Genomic DNA, 23503 nt, shown 5'->3' with positions numbered 1-23503 from the left:
CCTACCTCATGTCTTAACTTGAACTCGACCAAAATGTAAGCAAACCCCTGTCAAAGGTCATTGAACTCGCTATAGGTTTGTTTACATTTTGGTAGAAGTCAATGACCTTTAGCCGGGGTTTGTTTACAGTTTGGCCAAGGTCATTAACCTCTGACAGGATTTTGTTTACATTTTCGGCCGAGGTCAAAGGCCTTTGGCGGGGGGTGGTTTACATTTTGTCCAAGGTCATTAACTTTTGACAGGAGTTTGTTTACATTTTGGCCGAGATTTGTTTGACTTTCGTGCAGCGTTTCTTTACTTTGTGAGGAGTCACGTAAAGATAAGTTCATTGAATTTTGAGGGGTCTTGAGATGTCAGGTTTATTTAGATTCTGAGGGGTTTAGATTTGTTGACTTTTGGAAGGATCATATGGATTCAATTGTATGAACTCACTTGATTTCAAAATGGTTTAAATATCCTGGATAATTTAAGAGGTCACGTAAGGTCCGATTTGTTTATGATTTGAGAGGTCAGGTGGAGAAAGTTTTTCTTAAATTTATGATGTTCACGTACAGTCAGGTTTGTTAATATAATGAAGGATCAAGTGAGGTCAGGTTTGTTTACATAGTGAGGGTTCACACAATGCCAGGTTCGCTTATCTTTTGAAGAAAGGAAAAATAAAATGTTGCTTTAATTGCGACTTTTGAAATTCTAAAACACAGGCAGGTTATTTGCATTTTAAACAATTCTACGAAATTTTCTATACACCGCTTTTCTTATATGTATACATATGAGTTTGTGTGTATATGAGTACCTACCTGTCAGTAAATTTTTTACATTTTTATACAAGACACCCATGCAAATGCACGCTGAAACATGACTATCAGAAGCTGACCAACCAAGCAACAAGGTGATAAATGCAAACAATTTTGCGGTGTTTCTGAGCAAAACACGGCAGGAATGTGAGAACGGTGTTACAGCCACCGCAACAAATAGTGACATTGAACCAAAAAGCATAAATATGTGTGCGTTTATGAAGGTATGACAGCAACATAAGCCACTCTGAGCTCAATCTAAAACCACAATCCTTTTAGATATTGTAAGAAATCGAGGTAATCGTGGACACAAATACCTAAATATCAGATAAATGTCAACTGATATTTTATCGTGTAACTAATCTGGCTTCCGTTTTACGCAACACAAATTCCTTTTTTTATAAAGCAGTTGGAAGCGCAGCCAAAACCGGCTAGCTGGAGCGAGAGAAAATGCGAAACTACAACTCGTATACCCTTCATGGAATAAAATGTTATTACTTATAATTATAATTGAACGAAAACATGCTTTAAAATAAAAATCTACTTCAATTATCAGGGATTTCAATTAATATGTATAACAAATTTAAAACATATGTTTTATATCCGCCGAATACAATATTATATAGAAATCTTCTCAGTTTTTGAATTACTGCTAAATCTATTAAAAGTGAACTTAAGCCTTGCCAAACTGCTGAATGAATTTGTGTATGTCTCATATAAGACCCACACAACTCACATATAAATGTGAAAGAATAAAGCGTCAGCAGCATTTATTCCCGTCCGGTAATTTGAAGCGGTCCAAATAAGCAAATATTTTTTGTCCGTTTTTTGTATTTTCTTTTTTCGAAGTATCACATGCATACTCGTATCACTGGCTTACCGTTTTTATACAAGTTTAAGCTTCACCTTTAGCTCTTCGCATTAATCCGATTTCAGCTGCCCAAAGTGCAGATTCACCAAGAGTTTGATGAATCGGCGATTTATCTACAGGTACCGCAAAATTTTACAAAAACAGGGTCCGCAAAGGTGTTACCATATAATAACAGTACTTATAAGTATAAGTTATGAATAAATTCTAAAAAGGGAGTTTTATAACTGTAACTAATAGTTTCCAATGATATTGATATTCGAAATTTTTCGGAAAGGATAAAACATTTCCGTTAAATATTAACAGATTTTTCGAATCAGTGTCTTCCATCACTTCGAGTGTTCAAGTAATATTTGCACATATTGAAAGACCCTATATTTTAAAAATCATATTATTCTTCTTGTCGCTGTTGTTGTGGAAGCTTCTTTTATTACTCAAAATTCTGCCGAATTTAAAGCTCACATTTATCTCTCTATCCGTCTGTCTGCAGCTGTTTTTTTTATGAGCACTCCTCCCATTTAAATTGTTTCTTTTCTTCTTGTTGCGGAATTATTTGTATTTATTTCACAAATCTTTGCCATTTCTTCAGCACTTTGCCGCCATTTAAGCGCACGCTCATCTTTTGTTTACTTATCATTTAATGGAACAGTGAACATGTGCCACATTTTTAAGTGCAAAGAGAGAATAAAAACGTAGAATGTAAGAATTAACGAAAACTGAAAAAAATTAATTAAAAGTGTTGATGAAAAGCACAACATCAGCAGTCTCTCGCAATCTCATATAATAATTCCATGCATTCAACGCTACCATTTACACCCAGGTGGTTCTGTAGCACTCGCTAGCTACCCTGCAGGAAAATACTGTGATGAAAATGAAAAATGCAAATGCTTTCGCAGCCTTTCTGTGAATAGTTTTTTTTTTATTGTGTCCCTATGTTGTAGTTGCAACGGAACAAATTGCTTGTAAAATATTTTCATAAAACATGCTTTCCTACAGGGTACGTGTGCCATGTACTTATGCATGCGCAAAAAGTTAAAATTTAGTCCAAGGTGAGCGACTTTTGTTGCGGCCGGTCATGTAGCTGAGGACGGACGCGCGGTTCGCATCAACCAAGCATCAGTTCAATGCAACAACGATCAGAAACGCATACTAGAAGAAGATTGCAAGGCATACCCGTACGTAAGCACGACGATAAGCAGCAGCACCGCATTGTGGAAACACTTGCGGCACGCATGCGGCTACGTGGTGAACATTTCGAAAAGTGCAAGCTGAAGATGCCACACCAAGGCGCGAAGAACCAACGATAAAAATAAGCAAAAAATACGCAGAATATAATAAAACGAGTGTGTGTTCTCCTTGTGTTTGTAGTTCTTAACCCGTGATAATTCTCCTTTAAGTGATAAACGTTTTTAAGGCAATCTAAATTAAATTTCAGCGATGAAGCTCAGGAAAACCAGTTTTTAAGGCCTTAGAGTTCAATGTTTAAGTTTTTTGAAGCGAATGTGGAAATTATAGCAATATTTGAGTTATCACCACTGAAGGCCTCTCGCACTCAAAATTGTTTAGAATTGCAATTCTCCAGAAGCTAAATAATATATACGATAGAAGACGGTTGAGAAATATTAACAAATCAGTAGCTATTCGCAATGTTACTCCACTACCTCAAAGGGTTAACATTTAGAATCAATAGCCGAATCGACCCGAACAAAAAGCGTTTAGCCTCACAAGCATCCACTTTAATAATACCAGCCAGCTGCTTTTATGTTGGCAACGTTTTCTGCTCTTAAATCTCACTTTTCGTATAGTTTTTTATAGGCAACCACTGACACTTGGCTTATTTATTTCGAGCTGGGTTGCTAAGGCTTCCAATTTTGTTGAGGATTTGGAGAAATTCAACGAACTTGACCTTTTATTGCAGCTGCCTGCCAGCCAACGGATTGCAGCCGGCAATTTTTTCGGCAACTGAGTGAATTGTGAAAAAAGTGCAAAAAGTTTTATGGAGACTTTCATGAGGCTCCCATATGAATTTGCTTCAATTAAAAGTGTAATCAATAGCCGATGGATGTATTTTTTTTAACAATAACTCTGGAACAAATGGCGAAAATAAAGATTTCAGCGAACTCTGGCGCAGTGCCAAAAATTGCACACATCTCTTGTGCAGTTTTTGTATGTTTCTATTTTAAATATTTGTATTGCATTTTCGGTTGCTACTTTACACGCTTCCATAGACTTATGTCTATATTTATTTTTTGTTGAGAGGCGCGTAGTTGCGGTCCGATGATTATTGAGTAGTCGAAACTATTTTCGTTTATTTTTTTTCCATTGATCACCGGAAACAGAAACAGAAACAAACAAAACGCAAAAAAAAGCAAGTAATTCAATTAAAAACTGCTAAAACTTGCAAAGCGGAAAATTGAAATAGTGCAATGCGAAGAATTCCCGTATTTTCGACAAAAAAAATAGAGTAACTATAAAAAATCACATTGATTGAGCTAAGCGCTTTAAAACAGAGTTTCACATGCGTATGTAGAAATATTTTTGAGGAAGGGATTTTATAACTGTAATCAGTTAAAAAATAGAATAAAGTCTGTTTTGATGTTTCTGATTTTTTATAGGAAGGAAGTTCCATGTGTGCAAATAATTCTGTTATTAAAATAGTAAAATTTTACGGATGTCACTGTTTTGAAACAGTCAAATCGTATAACTGTCGGACGAATATTTTTCTAGGAACTTTTGAGTTTTCTCGCTGAAATATTGAATTGGTGACACATGTGCACATTCAAATTTAATCATAATGCGCTTTTGCTTTTTACACGCTAGCCGGAGCTTGTCGATCCCACCCGCAGCGTGCAGTGTATGCCAAGTTGGATGAGATGCCAGATTCACTTAGCACGAAAACAGCAGCGGCAACAGCTGCAGCTGCTGGTTTTATTGCATTTGACTGTGATTGCGGTTGCGGAGAACTGTGTACATGAATATACATACACACTTGGTATATTTTTTGTTGTTTTACCAAAAATTGCAACACACAATCAAATTTTAGAAAAAATAACAATAAAGAAGCACAAAGCAACAGAGACAAAAATGTGTACGATTTCTAATATTCGTGCAAATATGTTTCAGTTCGTTTTTTGCTGCTGTTCTTGCAACATGCAACTGCTACATACTCTTATACCGTAACATGGTGTGTTGGACACACCTTTGACGTTCCCTAACAAATCTCTAGCCGCATATGGCTAAGTACCCTATTTCCCGCTTACAAATTGCCCTCAATTAGTTGGGGTGTGCGCGAAGAGCACGTGACTCACGGTGCCTGAGCGCAGTCTGAAAGCAGACCATGACTCTTTAATAGGCTTGTGTTAAACTAGAGAAAGGAAAGTTGGTTCGGTTGGGGTGGTAGGACTATTGCATGAGCAAAATGTAAATATTTCAATATTTCCTTTTGTAGGTTAATTGTTAATTGCGCCATTGTGTATTTATGTACGTACCTAAGTATACTTATGTGTAGTATGTATGTATGTTTGTGGTGGTACTGCAGAGCAATATTTCGCCGCTTTTACCAAAGGTAAGCAGAAGTTCAACGTTCTTTAGTATCACCTTTGCATAAATATAAAAGCGAGTACAAACATAGAGAGCATGTAAACATGGAATGAAAGAGGAAAACGCGAATAATTTAGTGGCGCTTTTAGAGTGGCACAAATTTTGTGTCGCCAAATGACATAGAAATTATGTCAACAGTAAAAGTCAACAAAACGGCTTAAATTTATCGCATTTTAAAATTTAATGTGTGGCATTTACAAATGTCCTTAATTAGACGCTCTATTTGCATTTACCTATTTGCACGAACTTTCAACTTTAGTTGGTTATACTAACTGTATTTACTAGGCAGGCACAAGTTGATTCGACTTAGACTCGGGTGTGTAGGAGATAGAAAAAAACATCCACAGTCATTATACCTCGATTAGCGGCCTGCTTTCTTAGACCCAAATTCTTTACCCTCGAAACGTGTATATAAAATAGATCTGCTTGAGAGACTCTAGAATAATCGGAATCGGTGTTGGAATTCAACCTACTGTTTATTTGTCAAAGGATGATTGGATCTTTCTCCAATAACATAATTTCATTTTTATTAAACTAAAACTAAAGTTGCCACGAAGATCCCTTTTTGGAGTTTCTCAGAACTCATGTTAAATTTGTGTATATGTAGAGACTTTGTTGGAGTATTTTAAAGCGAAATCATTCCATCGGTTTTGATCTTCTCATTTGTGGCAAATTGCATCTGCTGAGTGAAATTTCTATTTTGACTAAGTACAATACAGTTGATCTCCTTTTTGCACGGTTAACTGCGACAATAAATTACTCGTGTAAAAAAAACCGTGCAAAAAAAATCAAATTTTTATATAAAACTCAATATTGGGACCAATTTAAGAAAAAAATCGTGTAAAAAGGAGATCAACTGTACTGTCTATGTAAGATATCTTGATTAAAAATTCAGATTTCAAGCAACAATTTTTCGTTATTGCCATGCTATGCAAATTAAAGTCCAACTTTGTTCCAGGACATGCATTCATCCTCCGATGGAATTCTTATTCACAATTCCAACAACCATCAATCGTTTTGAAATTCTAAACTACTAACACCTACACCTACATACATACATTTTTGCACACATGGCAGCCCGACGAGTGACAAATGAGAACGAGAAAAGTTAACTGGTTTAACTGGTAGTAGAATGTCTCTTTGTTGTGGTAGTTAGAGGAGTTCTGTCATTGTATACTTGTGTGTGAAACTTTTTGCTGCTGTCAAGCGTTGACCCAGAAACAGGAGCAAACACGGCACTGCTGTTTCAACTGACACTGTCATACTTTTTCCGACACTCAATGTCTCATATGTACATTTTACAAATCGCATTTTGATGGAGGACATTGCTGTTCTGCTATTTGGCATTGGGACATGCAACAAATATCCTGAAAGCAACTACAAATTTAGCACACTCACTGTATCCTTCCGCTGCCATGTGCATTACTTAAAAATTCTATTGTCGATATGGCTAGCGGAGTAAGGTGGGTTCCATACCTATGCTCGTATATTGTCAACGCGCTGTGGTGCTGCGTACGTCATGTCTAGTGGGACTAAGTGCCAAAAATCAACAATACAACATAAAGGCACATTGCATAAGTCAGTGGTAGAAACTGGAGGTGATGACAAGTTGAAAATGAAATTAGCATAGTACACGCATTCGGATGTCCGTATGCAATTGTGCTGGTTGAAAAGTGACTTTTATTGTCTCGTAACGAAATTCTTACTACGTACGGTATAACACATATACTTTGCATATGACAAAGTATTTGTGGAATATTTAGAGGTGTGTGTAATGTGGTAATTGCATTTACGAAGACCTAATATTGAAGTAAATATTGGAATTTTTACATCAATAATTTACAATTTTTTCATCCTATTCTTATAATGTCAACCAGTTTATAGAAAAGCTTTTTGCATTACATAGTATCTACTCAATTTAGCGCATTACAACTTAATCCACTTAAAGGTGAATAAAGTGAGGTTAAACGTTCATTAAGTGTTTGAAATGCCAATGAAATCACATTTAATAATGTGTTGGGGTGTCGAAACGAATCAATAATTTGGAAATAGAACAGTAAAAGTAATGGTAATATTAAAATTTTAAACTTAACTGCAAATATTGAAAAAAGTACTTCACGACAAGACAAGAACGTCAGAGTAAGAGATGGTTTTATTGTAAACTAACTATGTAAACGCAACACAATCAAGTACTATTTGATTCTTGGATACGAGTAAACTGCCCATTAGAGGATTACACTTACACAAGAATCCCTCGAGCATTTGGTTGTAATTATCATAACTTTAAAGACCAATTAAGAAAGTTAATTAAGCCCGCGTTGAAAAACGCACAGTGTACATAAATAACAGTACATCTGTGTATACACATTATACATATTGTGAGAATTGTTCGATCTGGCAGCACAGTAAAAGAAAAAGACGACGTTGAGTAGTACCAGTTGAAGACGACGAGCGTGAGTAAGACGTATACGACGTGCAGCAGCCGGTTTTCTTAATCAATAATTCGTTTTAAATCGTATTCAAATCATTTAAAGTATTTTAATACATTAACATTCAAATATAAATCATTTGTATTTATCATCATTTAAACCATTATAATCAATTTCAATAATTAAAATAAAGTGAAATACATCATTCCACAATATTAATATGTATACCGATTTTTATACTGTCGCAACAAAAGTTGCTAAGAGAGTATTATAGTTTTGTTCACATAACGGTTGTTTGTAAGTCATAAAACTAAACGAGTTAGATGTAGGGTTATGTACATATATCAAAAGGGTGACGAGACGAGTCAAAATCCGAATGTCTGTGTGTCCGTCCGTCCGTGCAACGGATAACTTTAATAAAAATTGAGATATCTTGACGAAACACATGTTCCTTGCGAAGGTGAGAGGGTTGCTTTCGAAGATGGGCAAAATCGGACCACACCCACGCCCACAAAATGGCGAAAACCGATAACTAAGCCATAAATAAAGTTATAAAAGTAAAATGTGGTACAAAGGATCGCCCTAGTAAGGGGTTATTAGGATGCAATTTTTTTGGGGAAGTGGGCCTCTGTACCAAAAATGATTCAAATCGGTTAACTTCCCCCAGTTCCCATATACCGAATTATCAGTTTTTCAAAACTACGATGGGCTTAATACCTTATAAATCGGTTAACATGTGTAATATCTTAGCCAAATTAAGTGAGCAAATAAACTTAGATATAATCTATGTTGGTGGTGAAAATGAGTGAAATCGGTTCAGGAATTACCTCAGCCTATGTAATATATAGGAGAATTTTCGTTATTATATTGGATTTTGTGCCGAATATATAGGTCAAATTGTGTGTTATCTTAAGTTGTTAGCCTTACTTGTTCCTTACTTGTTTTAATTGCAAATAAATTTTATAATTAGGTGCAAACTGCTAGAAAAAGTACATACAGATGTACATATACATTAGGGTGGGTCAATTTTTTTCTTGACAAAGCTGTTATCAAAATCGTAAACTACGATGAATTCTAAGAAAATTTGCCCAAGAAACCATGGGTCTAAAATAAAAATCGAGCTTCCGGTTTTTAACGAGAAACTTTCGTATTTTGTATTTTGTAAAAAAAAATCCAATTCCTATTCCACTGTCGATTGTTTGCTTGTTTTGTAGATATCGAAGCTAATTTGCTCAAATTTGGTATGTGATGTTGTATTTAAGCAGAACCCCACTTATGAGTTCATATGTATATCTCTGGAACCATCTCACCGATTTTTTTCAAATACTGTATCTGTATTACATTATGCCCATGTAAGCGATATTTGGAAAATTATCAAAAGCGGACAAAAACCACGCCCACCTGCCATATAACGGTAATTTTTGAAAACACTAAAGATCAGAACTTTTAAAAACTGTTGAAGGGAAACATCTTGAGTTTGGTATTCGATGTTGCATTGCAGCCAGAAATCCGACTATATGAAAATTTTTACATGTCACCGCCCACTTTTGAGTGCATATGTAAAATATGTAAATCTCTGGAACTAATTTATCGATTTCGTGTAAAATTGGTACACACGGTTTGGTTTTTTTTTTTTTGCACATTCTGAAAATGTTCTACTAACAATGCTTTTTGATGCCAGAAAGGAAGTGCGCCAGAGGGCTACAAAAAAAATTTGTACTATCGTGAAAAACTTTACGACCCAACAAAATTAAGAGCTTACAAAAAACCAACTATAAATTTTGACTGCACCGATTATGTTGAGATTATAAACTTAGATAACAATAGCATTTTGTCGGAGCCGCCTTTCACTGCAAACATACCCTATGACCATTTGCTCGAATACATAGAATTTGACAATCCTCCACTTCCGGATCCACAAATTCCTCCACATATTCAAGGAACCGAGCGGTTTGTGCAACTGCTGACTAGCGTTTCACGTCGAAATACAGAAAAAAATCGTGATGGTGTTATGGCAGTCATGGTTGCAAGTCGAAACGTAACATCTAGGGTGGACAGCAAACAAGACCTTAAAACTAATTAATTGTGAACTTTAGAAGTATATATTTGTATTTTGTTTGGCCCTTAACAGTTAAGTTTTTGCTTTATATATAGATATAAAATGAAATTGTTAACTGCAATACGATTTCGCGGAAGATTAAAGCTATTAAAGTTTGAAATTTTATTTATTATTATTTTAATTTTTATGGGTGGATAGGTAACTTATAAAAAAAAAATGAAAAGTTTCTCGTTAAAAACCGGAAGCTCCATTTCGATTTTAGACCCTTGGTTTCTTGGGAAAATTTTCTTAGAATTCATCGTAGTTTACGATTGATAACCGCTTGGTGCATTTTTTTTGCTCCATACAAACTGACCCACCCTAATATATATACATATATGTTTAGCTGCTGACGCCAACACACCTTAAATCCAACGTAATTCGTATATTCTGTACTCATTTAAAAGCACTTTATCCATTTAACGAGTTTCTTGAACTGTGTATATAATTGAATTATTCAAAATGCAAATTATACAAATGAACTAAGAAAAGATGAAAGCAAAGCGCAGTTGTGGGTGGTGAAGCGCAATTGAATTAGAAAAAAATTTGCTAAACAAGCAATTACGTTGGACAAAATGCTTTTATATGCGACGATTTGCGAGCTTAACAATATTAATTTAATTTTTGTGAAATGCTAGTGATTAAATAATAAGGGGCGAAAACACATTTGGCGCTTAAAGCTTTTTTGCTTTTGATTTTTTTGTTGTTGGATTGAGGGAGGGGTTCAGAACTTTTTATATTAGGATATTTGTCATACCCCCGCAAATTGTAAGATTTCAAGAGAACTGTGTAGTACTTAAAGATTTTTGCAAGAATTCATAAATGAGCGAACGTTTTCAGTAAAACTTGTAAACTGATTATGTTGGTTTATGCAAACAAGAATAACGGGTGATTTTTTTGAGGTTAGGATTTTCATGCATTAGTATTTGACAGATCACGTGGGATTTCAGACATGGTGTCAAAGAGAAAGATGCTCAGTATGCTTTGACATTTCATCATGAATAGACTTACTAACGAGCAACGCTTGCAAATCATTGAATTTTATTACCAAAATCAGTGTTCGGTTCGAAATGTGAAATCCGCTTTTTTATCGACAAATTTTGTTCAGCGATGAGGCTCATTTCTGGTTGAATGGCTACGTAAATAAGCAAAATTGCCGCATTTGGGGTGAAGAGCAACCAGAAGCCGTTCAAGAACTGCCCATGCATCCCGAAAAATGCACTGTTTGGTGTGGTTTGTACGCTGGTGGAATCATTGGACCGTATTTTTTCAAAGATGCTGTTGGACGCAACGTTACGGTGAATGGCGATCGCTATCGTTCGATGCTAACAAACTTTTTGTTGCCAAAAATGGAAGAACTGAACTTGGTTGACATGTGGTTTCAACAAGATGGCGCTACACGCCACACAGCTCGCGATTCTATGGCCATTTTGAGGGAAAACTTCGGAGAACAATTCATCTCAAGAAATGGACCCGTAAGTTGGCCACCAAGATCATGCGATTTAACGCCTTTAGACTATTTTTTGTGGGGCTAGGTCAAGTCTAAAGTCTACAGAAATAAGCCAGCAACTATTCCAGCTTTGGAAGACAACATTTCCGAAGAAATTCGGGCTATTCCGGCCGAAATGCTCGAAAAAGTTGCCCAAAATTGGACTTTCCGAATGGACCACCTAAGACGCAGCCGCGGTCAACATTTAAATGAAATTATCTTCAAAAAGTAAATGTCATGAACCAATCTAACGTTTCAAATAAAGAACCGATGAGATTTTATTTATTTTATGCGTTTTTTTTTTTTTTAAAGTTATCAAGCTCTTAAAAAATCACCCTTTAGAATAGAACCGGGCTAAGTTAAGTTAATGGCAAATTCCGTAAATTTTTGATACCAAATATGGCAAATATAACATAATCAGTCAACTGATGGTGGAACTCACATAAACGGTGAAAAGTGTGATGTGGAATCCATAACAAAAAAATCCAAAAAATTCAGCTATTTATAAGTTTTTTCTAAACATATACTAATTCCCACAGACATGTTTAATATGGAATAAAATACACAACAAAATTGTGTGTACAAGCAATGAAAATATTTTATAGTAGAACTACTTTCGGGGGATTAGTTAAAAAGCATTTTTAAATATTTCTCATCTGAAGCTGAAAATCTTCAATAAAAAGCTAAACATTGGAGGGGGGAATGTAGTTTATATGTTTATGCAGACTTAATGCAGACAATTAAGGCGATTTATAGTATAAGTTAATTCTTGTTGATTGTCTGGGTACGGCGGTTTTCTAAAGAAAAGCTAAATATATACATATATTTGTATATTCCGAACGTCACGCGCAGACTGCAATGAAATCAGACATCGGCGCGCAATTTGTGCGACAGCCGAAAGCGACGCAGTTGCATTTTTTGAATATTTTTTTTTTTTTTGGTATTTTGTGTGAAACGGGTGGGCTCGGAAGACCACAAAGAAAATAAAGGCCATAAACGCGCCACCATATGCGCCATTTATTTATGTATATGGATTTTATTTTTGATTTTCATAAACCAGAAAAATGAAAACAATTAAGTGCATCGGCATTCAGTCAGAAAGCAACAATTCTAAAATTAATGAACTACAAACTACTACAAAGCGGCGAAAGCGCACAAAGCACATTTGCTGCGGCAGGCAAAAGGAGGAAAATATTTAAGAATTAAAATTTCGACAAAACTAAATACATTTGTGTGCATATAGACACACACAAGCTTTCACACTTTTACACCCAAACTCACTAAGCATGGGCTGCATATAAATTTACTTATAATTACATGCCTCAATTATGGTTAAAGGCGACTGTTGGCTGGCTGGCAGGCGTTAGCAGACAGTTGTTGTGCGGTTTGTGTTGTCTTTTGGTGACGCGTGTGTTATACATGCATGTGTGAAAGCCACCATTCGGAGGCGCTGCATTTGTGAAAAATAGGAAATTTAAGTATGGAGAAAATATATAATTTGGGAATTACGCTTCGAAAAATATAGGCGAACAACAAGTGAAAGCTCACTTGCATTTGTACTTGTGTATGTACATATGTATGTCCGTAGAAGTCGAGACTATGTGTGAACATTTGAAATAAATTGCATGGCATTTAGCGTGTGCAGCAGCTTTCGTGATGACCAACTGGTGATGTAGAACAGCGCCATTAATTTGACTGAGTTATAGTAGATATGCTGAATTGTAAATACACATTTTTTTTTGGGTGTCATAGCAACAAATATCAATCTATGTTAGGCAAAGTGGTAATTGGACCTACAGAATGGTCTCCAGAAAACGCAGTTCAGTTGGTGAAATGCACGAAATTCAGTTCGAACAACTAAAGATACTGCTAATAAAGACTGAATATCTGTAATATAAAGATATATTTCATTTTAATAAAATATCGTTAAAATCCCTCTTTATGAGGCTACGTTTCATATCCACGAAACTGACTATCTTTTTCTAAACCAAGTCTCATTTAGCTTGACATTTACACTCCCCCCGACATCATAAAACCGTATAAAAAATAGGAATAATATGTATGTACACTTGCATGAAATTAAATTGGTGCCACTTCACACCAGCTAAATGCATTCAAGGTTATCGAAGTCAAGAAGTGATCTTATCTAATGGATAATCTTTTGACATAAAGTCTACAAATTATAAGAACAGTTTTAAGTGAGTATACAACTATTTTGTGTCAAAAATAGATTATTTTTTTTACTCTAAGCATTCTACTTATACATTATACGAATGGGGCTTAAGGTAGCATAATCTGTGCTACAACATCTAACTGTTGCGTTCGCAATTGTTTGTCGCTTGCGACTTCACTCTATGTGGTGCAGAGATAGATATATAATTAGTATGTGACATAAATCTTTTTAACCCGGCAGCGAGACTGTCACATCATAAACTGAATGTTGCTATTATTGTTGTTGTCACTTTGTCTGCTTGCACAAGAAGAACTCCACCAAGTGTTGTTAATGAGTTCTTGTGTCAAATGGCGTAAAAATAATGTCAACTTGAGTAATGGCAGCAGGCAGGCAGGCAGGCAGCAGCGCGCACTTGACGCCATAAAATATACGGAGCGAGAAAGTCAAATGGCGGAACCCGAGAGATCACAGCGCAATAGCAGCAACTTCATTATCAGAAGACATTTTTATCATTGGCGAGTGTGTGAGCTCGTAATTATCATTAACACTAAAAATACGCGACGTCTGCCAGATACACTGGTGTGTGTCGAAATCATTCATTGGCAGAACTTCTCTAGATTCTTAGATTATAAGTATAAAAATATTTGCCTCGTACGTACGAGGGATATTCTCCTATTTCTGACATTTTCCTCAATTCGTTTCTTTTGTATTCTTCTTTGATTATTATTTTTAACAATAAATGTAAGCTCGCCCGTCTGCGTACATGCCACACAGTGCACGTTGCTGTGTCAGACTGTTGCCACATCATTCTATCGCTTCTCTTTCATATTTTTAGTCACTTGACAGCCGGAATGAAGTTTAATTTGCGAAATTAGGCAGCGACTCGTATTTTAATAAAAATAATGCCTTATTTCAATTTAAAAATAAATGTTTGCAGTTGTTGCTGGCTCGTCAACGCTTTCAATTTGCAATGGTTGCTCTTCAAGCAGCCAAGAAAATCAGGAAGTCAACTTTAATGACAGTGTAAATGAAAATAAACTGCAGCTGTTATTATGCGACAGAGTAATATGAAATAAAAAAAATATTTTTAAGTTTTTTTCTTTACAAATAAAAAGTTCGCGAGGCAGGAAATAGCCCATCCCAATTAAGTATCCAGTAATGCAACTTCAAAAGACAATCAAAATTGGCTATCACTTCACATCAATATAAAGAGCATTGGATCTAACATTCATTTATAATTAGTCAAATATTTATGTAACAGAGTCAATGCGTTTTTTTAGAATCCACATCTTAGGTTAAAGGCCTGAGCCCTGTGCAACAGGTGATCCCACTTGAACAACTAGAGCCAGTCCTTTGCGATGCCGCAAATTCCTGAAATGGATGCCCAAGACACTGATGTGGCGACAAAGCGCTTTGATTTTTTGGGATTACTATATATTATAAATAATTTTTTTGAATTGGACCGGCTTTTGCCTTTCCAAAATTCATAAATTTTTGGATCGACTTGTATTGGATTCTATCAAGCATATACAACTATGAAGAATGATATGTACTTACCAAATTTCGATTCTGATTAATTAGGTATTATACAGATAATCTGCAAATAAAAACAAAAACAAAGTTAAAGAAGTTGTTAACGTCAAATAAAATAAAATAATTTAAGACCGAGCAAGAAATAAATTTGAATCAGCACGACGTTGTGGGAATTCTTGAACTTTTCTTAATAGCCAAAATGAATAACCGAGCACCCTTTTCCTCAATTTCATCATCTGGAAAATTACAAACTTCATCTTTACAGTTTCATTCGTTCAATACAAGACTCTACAAAACTAAATACATATTTATGGATATTATGAACCATAAATGCCTGTAAGTGTGAGCTATTAGAGATGAAAATTCATCCATCTGATACTCTGCATGCTTACCTCTCTCCAGGAGATAGCAATAGCACTTGAATCGAAGAATCCCCAAGAGACTTACATTAGCAAACGTATGTATTTACATACAACTAAGCAAGATGGAACTTAAATTATAAAAATTCTGTTGCCTAGACAACATTTTCAATGTCAAAGTACTGCGTCACTACGAAATATTATGGCAATGTCTTTAAAAGGATATTAACATAAAATGAACAGAAACCCATTAGCATTAGTTTACTTATATAGGTATGATGAAACTGTCTATATATAATATATTATATTGTAAAAACATAAATCGGCATTATGTATAAATATATGTATACCTAACATCGTGACAAAATGCATATTACTCACTAAATGCAATTGCTTGCAATGTAGGATAACATCGGAAATAATATACATAAACCCATTTAGAAGTAATTGCAATTCTAATTACTTTCAACTTTTCCAGCATCTCACAATCCAATAAGGCAAATGCGCTGCGGGACATACCATGTACAAGACGATTCGCAACTGCGACAGCAAGCCACCAAGCCACGAACCCAACGGTGCCGCCAGACATAAACAAACCGTAAATAGCGTGAGAAGTCAAACAAAACGAAAGCCAATCACAACAATTACTATATACAGAACTTGATCAAAGACAGTGCAACACAATTTACTAACAATCGTCTATGAAATGCAGCAGCAGAGTGCAGTGGCAACAAAAACTAAGATCAGAGTTATTTTGAATTTCAATTAAAATTGCAGAAAACTGCACAACTACCGAGCGCAGTTCGAATGAAATAATAATAAATAGCAGCCAACGACATCAAGTACAAGCACTTGAAAAGAAGGCAATCGCGGGCCACACAATGTGCGTGGAAAAGACGCCAAATGAAAGGCTGCAAAAACGCAACTACAACAACGATTGCAATGACAAACAGCAATGGCAACAACAACAGACACCTTCACAGCAACTCGATGGATAGGACCGCCAATTTGTTGCTGGCATTAAAACCAAATCTTCTGACAATCGAATAATCACACTGATAGCAGCAGCAGACTCAGCCACTTCCAACTAACCGAACGATACGCTGACTGCAAGGAAAGTAAAATGCATTATACAAGCAACGTTGGAGCGACAGATCTTGTAAATAATGGACGAAGCAATCCGTTTCGAGAGACGTCTCACAGCAGCTTACCAATTGCAACAGACTCACGTACAAACAAACAAACATACAAATCAAAAGTGGAAGTTGGAAAGAAATAGACAAGCTTTTTCATACTGCACTTCAGTGCATTTGGCGCCCTTTGGCACAGTTCGCCAAAGTGTAGACTACTTTCTGAATATTTCGCGTTTTCTTCTTCTAAAGCAATGCCGGAAGAATGGCTGTGTGCAAGACGGAAAAATGGTCCATTCGCCGTTTGGCGTGACGTCGGTCTGCTCAGCTATCCGCCTAGCTGACCGAATGAGATGGATGTGAAAATTTGCACGCGCCTCAAGCAACCCATTAAAATTCTGCTTAAGATTCCGCATTGTGCGGAATGCTCGAGTATTGCAAAATTACAGCATCCTTTGGTGAAAATTTACGATGCATCGACCGACACAAACATAAATAGTTGCACATTCTATAGGGTGTAAATGTGTACTAAGTTCATATTGTACATATGTATATACAAGCACACATCTTCTTTAATCTATGTATGTACAATCGCTCAAACGTGTTGCTGAAGTTTCTTTGTGAATTGTAAAAATATCTCTCGATTTTCAAGACAATTAAATTAACAAGTTCAGAGGTTAGTATTAACTTGGAATCCAATGAGAATTATCATGCAATTTATGTGAAGGAAAAATAGTATCAATTTGAATCAGTATTGGGAATGTAATCCGGTTTAGTCAACTGTTCACCTATTTTGAAACGAAGACTCCCACGATATGGATGACAGACTCAAGCAATTTATTTTAAAAACAAATTAGGGATGTAACCTTTTTGGGTTTAAATGTATGTCGGTGTCATGAAGCATCCAGTGAGAGTCGTGAGATCATACAAAACTTGCCGGTGTTATGTGAATCTGTACTCTCTATCCTCATATAATATATTTTTCAGTTCCGAACCGGCAGGAAGTCGGTATAATTTTCATAGTTTTGAAGTATTTAGAAATATGTTTTACTAGTTCATGCTGCCATCAGGATTATATTTGTACATATGTATGTACTTCTATTTTTCCATGCTTACATAATTAGCCTTATATGAATGTTACTGCATATATTATGTATAAACAAAGTTGCTGAAGCTTGTAATTACTTATACATAAGTATATAAGCTATGAATAGCAAATCAACTATTTCCAAAAAATACAGAGCTATTTTCACCATTTCTGCTTCCTGCTTCTCGTTCATGCTGGTAGCTGGTACATAGCACAATTGTGTAGAGCATGTAGTATGTAAAAAAGAATAATTTGTGTTTGTGGGTTTTTAGTTCAAACCAACTATGAAAAGAGTGCAATGAAAACTAGGCGAAGCACCCAAATCAAATAAAGTTTTTTCAGTGCATTAATAAATATTTAAATTTTCTCTTTTTTAGTTGCGATGCTTTAAACTTTATAAAACCAAGGGAGCGCGAAAATTCAGGCAACATACTTATTACGCAAATTTTAAGGCAGTAGTCTGCTTTACAGGCTTCAAAAAATCGATTTTTTTGTTTTGTTTTAAATCTCTTCCAAAACTATCCAAGAACATGTCTTTAAAATTCCAGAGGCCAATTCGACATATTTTCGAAGCTGGAGCAGTTTTAGTGGCCGATCGTCGAGCAGTTGTGAATGCTCAGGCAGACTTTAAAGCGCGTTTTCTCGAGTTTTCAATTTCACAAGTGTTAGAAAACGGTGCCGGCGATAGAAAAAGAATATATGTCCGATCGAAAAAAACCAAAGTGATCTAGCTTCAGTATTAAATTATCTTCTATTTGAACTAAAAAAGTTGGACAAAAGTAAAAATTAAAAACTACTTGTTTTGCAACTAAAGTATTTTTTTTCCTTAAAAAATTGATTTTTTTTTCAAACTTCGAAACAATTTGGAATTTTATAACTTCTTTGGTATTTTTTTAGTTCATAAAGAAAAGAAGCTTATAAAAATTAAAAAAAAAAATTGGTTTGACTGTTTCAGATGCATCGCACGACCTCCATCACCGGCACCGATTTACAAGTGCAGACTCAAGGCGCTCCAGAAAAATAAATACTTACAACTTTGAAAAAATTTCAAAATTTTTTAATAATAAATATTGTGTTTTAAGCCTTAAATATAGTACACTATCGTCTTAAAATTCGCTTTACTGCAATCATTTCCTTCCCTTTCAAAAAAAAAATAGCTAAAAAAGCGCTTTTTTTCGGCTTCTAAAGCAGACTACTGCATTAAAGCAATATTTTGTAAGGATTACAAGTTTTAAGCTCTAATTCACATATTTTAATATTTTATAAACCTTAGTATATGATAATAATTGCTTGCGTTGGTTCAAATTTAAGTTTCGATGGCAATTTTATTGCTTCAAACAAATTCAAATCAATATTTTCTACACTATTTCAAACAAATTGAGTGTAAAACCCGCTTTGACTGCTTGTTAGATCGAAAAATATTTGTTACAGCCTTGCTGCATGCTTCCACACATGCACACACGACACTTCGAGTTGCATAAGTTGCATGCAACGAGTACTTTTAGCTGTGCAACAATCTTTGTGCGAATAGTTTATGATTTGCTCAAGTCTGCTGTTAACTGCACTTCATCCAGAACAAGTTCCCAAACCCCAAAAGACGCGCCTCCGTTGTTTGAGCAAACTTTTCAAGCTCTGCGTTGCACATTTCAATGGATGTTGGATGTTGAAGTGCAGAGCACTTTTGTGCAGCATAGCGCACTTTTCGGAAAAAGAGTAGAAAACGAATGGAACGGCTTGTAGAAGTGGCTGTGCAACTGCAATTTGCACTTGAAAAAGTTTCGCATTCTACCCAAACGCCACTCGCCTTCGCATTAGGCATTGCAATCTGGCAGCATCACTGCGCATAACGATGTGAATTGGCGACTTGTTATGCGCGCGATGGGAAGTTTGGGCAATTAAAGGTACGTGCCAACATTCATCTGTGTTATAGCCAAATGGCATTCGGAATTCATTACTTTCACCCGCAATGCGTCACACACACGCCTTACCACCTACAATACTCAATAAAGTGTGTTTGTATGTATTTTTTGCGCAATTGAACTTCCTTCGTTTCGTTCTATTTTACTTCATCACTGTTAAGGTTGCACTTGAATGGCTTAAAGTTTGTTTCGAACTCACAGGAAAAATGTTCTAAATTCTTACTTTGTTATTTTGTCTTTATATATTTTTTAATTGTTAATGTTTCGAGTATGCTTACTGAACTTTTAAATCCGCTTTGTAAGTAGCTACTCAAGCAGGGCGAGCAATGTTGACGTCTGGCTGTGCTCTTTTCAATTCAAATTTGTGATTTTCGCTTAACATAAGCTTAAGAGCATTCCCCCATCATTGTAAATGTTTAAGGAATGCTATAAAAGCAAGTAGAGAGGAAAGTATAAATATTTATGATCGTTGACTGGTAAATGGAATCGTTGGTGAGCCAAAATTTCAGTTCACCTCACCACTTGCATTATCCTTGCGTGGGAGAGAAAGAGACAGTTAATACCACGTCATATCTATTTTCAATACTTCGAAGTTTATACATATATCTAGAACGTAAACATAAGGATCACAAATTCCTACAGAATGTAATGGACTTGGACAGCATGGTACTGTACCCTACAGAAAAATATTTTATTTTTTAAGGCATCTGAGGAATACTATAAAAATCGGTGGAAAGTGAAAGAAAAACTGTTAGTTGAACATTCAAAAATGTTTCCATCGATATTTTCGCATTTGGGCTATGACACCCTTGCTGCAAACGTACTATATGACCTCTCTTCCAAGTGTAATGTATTTAGGCCATTACAGACCTCTAAACTATTTAGCACGACATTACAACGCTCGCTCATAAAATTTAATGTCGCTTTGAGTGTATGAGTATCATCACCGTTCGGCGACGCATTGCAGTCAAATGCTATTACACAACCGGTGGGTGCATTTCTAATGCCCATAACCATAATAGTGGCAATAATGCATAATAATGGGTGTAGTAGCACACAACTACCAACGTGGTGGCGAGTAAACAACAACAACGCCGAACAAACCGAATTGTTTGTTCAATAAAAGCAAAAACGAAACCTCTAGTCTTGTAAAACAAAACCTAAAATAGCAACAAGAATGCACAAACAATTAATTAAGCACAAAGGTAACACAAAAGCAAAATAAAGACAAACATTAACAATTGCACTAAAACAGAAGAAGAAACAACAAAAACAGCACGCGTGGCAAATAAACAAAAGCACAAACTTACAAATGCACATAGATATGCCTGTAAAAATCCGCATTAAATAGTGAATACACGATGTTGCCACAATTTTATGGCGCACCGCAGCCAACTTAAACACACCCGTTTTGAACAGGCTGGCACAGTGGGTGTTTTGGGTAGCAAGGCAATGAACAAAATAAATCAAAATATTTTTAAATATTTAAAAAAAAAATCTCAAGTAATCAATGAGCTTATGGTATATTTTTTGGTTTCAGTAATCTTATAAAAATCTGCACTCAATCTAACATACTCTTAACAGTGGTGGCGAGCAGTAAACGATTTCGATTTAAAAATAAATTGTAAAAAAACGATATTTTTTGCATGGTGATTGAAGAAAAAACGGCCCACTGTGCGCACCCGCTGCTAACAGCTAACAAAATGAACCAAAACAAAAGCAACAATCATCAAAAAAAGCAGAAAACCAATTACAGAAAGGTGAGGTAGCTTTTGTAAACGATGTTGTTGTTTACGTATTTTACATTGTTTTTGTTATTGTTTACAGGTTAACGCTTTGTAATCACCCAACTGGATTTTAGCAACGAACTTTTCAACACAAATACAAGTCCCCGCGGTGTTACAGTGTGGTTGTCATATAAATATGTATGTGGTATGTATGTCTAATAGATGTTGTTGCGACAGAGTCATCAACGTTTAACTACTAGTGGCACAAAGCGGTAATTCGACCGACACAACGCACCTGCCACCATTTGTTGCATAGCCGGTGTAGCAAACCAGAAAACGAAAGCGCGCACAGCCGCTCCCGCACTCATATCGTCTATATATATATGTACATACATTTGTATGTATGTATGTTGGAAACAAACAATGCTTCAAACGTCCGAGTGACATTAACGGAATGTCGCAAAATGGCAGCAACGGTAAATCACATTTCCTTCATTTCCGCTGACGGACGGTAGAGCTCACGCTAACGGCGCTATTAAGGTGCCACAGTGGCATAACCCTAAAACAAAACAAAGTTAAATTTATCATTTTATAAAATGGATTGCGCGCCTTTTTGCCTCGCACCACTACACACCACACTTGTATTTGCCAGTTTTTGGCTAAAAGCACATTCCTCCGTGGTCTTTGTATGTTGAACGCAAAACGAGTCTGTCAAGCAGATCGTCAGTCACTCGCCACCATTTGTGTAACACCAACCGTCATACCGGCGCACCGTTCACACGCCCATACCACTGGCACTTGGCTGCGCTTCAGTCACTTTAACGAGCTGTCAACCAGCATAGCACATTAAAAATCTATAAAATGCCAAAGGCTACAAGTACTCGTACATACATACAGACACACAAACCACGCTCGTCTAACGATAGCTTGCGGGTCGGTTAGCCGTTTGCTAAATACTCTAGATGTGCATGTATGTATCTATGTGCGAAACAATTCACTGGAAAAATCAGTCACTCAGTCAGCTAGTCACGATGACTTTTTGGAGATGTGGCACTCGACTTTTTGATGCTAGATTTCTAGTGACTTTTTATTTGGGTTTATACATGTATTTGTTGTGGTTATTGCATAGCTATACCCTTTCACTTTTCTGGCAAAACACTTAACTTTAGTATTTTTAGTATTCATGTTAACCTCATAGTATATGCACATATTAACTTCGTTAGTGTTCGTTTAGCATTTTAAATTGTCAATCAGGTATATATGTACATTAAATGGCACTTTTTGCTTGATAATATTAAATAATTTATTTAACGGTCACCTCATGACGTGTATGCTTCATTTTGCAGTTTCATTCAATCGTTCAATCTACGCTAATTAATAACTCTTGACAAGTAAAGTTTGAGAATGATTAGTAACATTTTTATTTCATTGAGATGAGTATTTATGTAATGAAAGTAATATATAAAATGGGTAATTCAATGCATAATTTACAAGGGTCTTAAATAAAAAATATAAATGAATAAAAATTAATGATTTTGCATTTCAAATATATACTTTTAGATCCAATATTGGCTAGTGGAATACATAAGAAATAAACAACAATAAATTAAAAGATTTTTTTTAAATCAAATATATAATATTCATGGCATCAATTAAATAAATAAATTAAAAAATTGGGCTTAACTCTTTGACTGACTAATTGAGCAACCAAAATAAATGTCTTCTTAAATAAAAATAATGTTTTTAGCATTAAATGGATTTATCTGTATAATTTTTTAATGCTAAAAATCTCTGATTTTATACAGAAAATAAACAAAGCGATTCGGAAGCTAACATTAATAATTGCCACAGTTTGGTTGAACACCTAGAGACGAAATTTATTGAGGCCAAAAAACGTGGGAGCAACTGTTGTTATTGCAGCGTTGGTACAGCACAATCTACATACACATATATATGCATACATATGCGTGTATGATTGTAAAAACACACTCGTGAATAATTCACAGCAACAAGAAATGTTCTTAATTAAATAAAATCGTATGTAAACCATATTTCAGCTTATGGGCATAAATTCTTGTGATTTTGTGAGCATTTCAAAGTCAAGCAATTAATTGCACAAATATTATTGCTGCATATTTATTTTAGCATTTATGATTTTACATAGAAATTTAAACAATGACTGCATGCCAATTTACAAAACGAATTTTTAAAAGTTTTTAGTAAACAAAGAGCAAATATTTTTAGTTAGAATTACATTCTACTGAAAACAGGTTTATAAATCTATTAGTAATTCAATG

At 35.4% G+C, this 23503-nt stretch overlaps 1 protein-coding gene and 1 long non-coding RNA gene across 10 annotated transcripts in view; one reads left to right on the top strand and one right to left on the bottom strand.

Moving 5' to 3' along the window:
* LOC128922324 (uncharacterized) overlaps positions 1 to 21540 on the top strand; it is a 53269-nt gene extending 31729 nt beyond the window's left edge. For both annotated transcript variants that reach the window (XR_008471549.1, XR_008471548.1), the window contains exons 3-4: positions 21064 to 21239; positions 21307 to 21540. This is a non-coding gene — a long non-coding RNA (uncharacterized LOC128922324). The remainder of the gene's footprint in view (positions 1 to 21063; positions 21240 to 21306) is intronic.
* The window catches only part of LOC105221517 (extracellular sulfatase SULF-1 homolog), a 92818-nt gene that overhangs the window by 29382 nt on the left and 39933 nt on the right, over positions 1 to 23503 (bottom strand). For all 8 annotated transcript variants that reach the window (XR_008471535.1, XM_054232298.1, XM_011198551.3 and 5 more), the window contains one exon: positions 15009 to 15048. The gene's annotated coding sequence lies outside the window, so the exon portion shown is untranslated. The remainder of the gene's footprint in view (positions 1 to 15008; positions 15049 to 23503) is intronic.

Source organism: Zeugodacus cucurbitae, chromosome 2 (assembly GCF_028554725.1).
Source record: "Zeugodacus cucurbitae isolate PBARC_wt_2022May chromosome 2, idZeuCucr1.2, whole genome shotgun sequence".
In the NCBI taxonomy this organism is placed as follows: domain Eukaryota; kingdom Metazoa; phylum Arthropoda; class Insecta; order Diptera; family Tephritidae; genus Zeugodacus; species Zeugodacus cucurbitae.
The sequence above is the reverse complement of the archived record's forward strand: the minus strand, read 5'-3'. Positions and strand labels throughout refer to the sequence as shown.